We start from the raw sequence: 1,408 nt of genomic DNA, 5'->3' as shown, positions 1-1,408 counted from the left end.
CAGGTTCCCCGAAACACTTCCAATGAATCCTTAATTAAACCTCATGTGGAACATCACCGAACCTCCCATGAAACTATAAATGACACTAATACAGAAGATCACTTCTAAGTCTCCCACGCATTTCCAATCGGAAATTTTTACGAAAAACAAAATGAAAAATCATAGGCCTTCCATAAGAAAACTGACCCTTTAGATTCTAGTGCACACAGGAATGACGCCCAGACCCTCCACGTACGGTTAAGTAAAAATATAAATAAGGATCAGGAAGGAAATTTCCAATCTTCCTATCCGAATTTTTATATTTCTAAAAAGAGGGGTTAATCTCCAAACACCCAATATATCTCCCGAAATAAATAGAAATCAGGAGAGAAAATCCCATAACTTAACCTTAGAAGAGAATTTTGAAAGGAATCCCCAAAGCGTTAGTAAAATTTTTAGTACCAATTATGAAAAATTAAATTTCAAAAACAAGATCCAATACCTTCTTTAAATAATATCGCCAATAAATTTAACAAACTCAGGAAGGAGCACTTAAAGCCTCCTGCGAAAACATGAAAACTCAGAAGATTAAAGAACCGAGTATAAATCAGAGGGATCATTCACTTCTAACATGCATACCGGACGTTTCTCAGAAATTGTTTGATATATTACTAAAATCTAATCAATTTTTTTTTACAAATCAATATTCCCATTAGATAACTACGTGCGTTTGATTGGAATGTCTTTCATACGAATCGGATGTGCAATACGTAATAAAAAATCCATCTTCAATGGGATATCCTTTAAAAAATCAACAGGCTCCAAGTAGAAATTGTGCACCAGAAGAGCTACTAGAGCTTACATCTCCAGCACGGCGAATCGTTGACTTGTAGATCATAAACTTATTAAAATTTATTCACGGAATAAGAAATTATATCTTAGAAATTACCTATGAAATTTCGTGGTCCCGCGCTGAATGGTATATAGGAATGAAGATTCTTTATATTCTCTTGCAAAAATCTGTCCGGATCAAATACATTCGGATTAGGCCAAATTTGATGATTATGATCAAGGTCGTAGATAAAAATATGCACTGTTGTGCTTTCTGGTACCAAGTATGACTCTGAAATTATCAACGAATATAATAAAGTATATTATACAAATAACAATGAAAAAAATGTGTAATATAAATATATATTCGTAATATATAATGCATTTATTGGATACACATGAAAATTTTCCCATACAAGAGAGATAATGGATAAAGTTGAGCCCGAGTTAATAACACGAGTTGGAAACATTTTCATTTTTTTTAAATATTATAATATAATATTATCATAAAATAAATAAAAAAAAATACATATATACACATACACGCATGCGCTCACACACATAAACACACACATGATTATATAAATCTTCTTGTTTC

The 1,408-nt window shown here is 31.9% G+C and overlaps 1 pseudogene; it reads right to left on the bottom strand.

Annotated features, from left to right (window-relative positions):
* Nucleotides 1-699: 699 nt before the first annotated feature.
* LOC106751422 lies at nucleotides 700-1,102 on the bottom strand (annotated as a pseudogene).
* Between the last annotated feature and the right edge of the window lie 306 nt (nucleotides 1,103-1,408).

This window comes from Dinoponera quadriceps, unplaced genomic scaffold, assembly GCF_001313825.1.
Source record: "Dinoponera quadriceps isolate SergipeBrazil2010 unplaced genomic scaffold, ASM131382v1 scaffold13129, whole genome shotgun sequence".
NCBI classification, from domain to species: Eukaryota; Metazoa; Arthropoda; class Insecta; order Hymenoptera; family Formicidae; genus Dinoponera; species Dinoponera quadriceps.
Note: the sequence above shows the minus strand (reverse complement) of the source record. Positions and strands in the feature narration are given on the sequence as shown.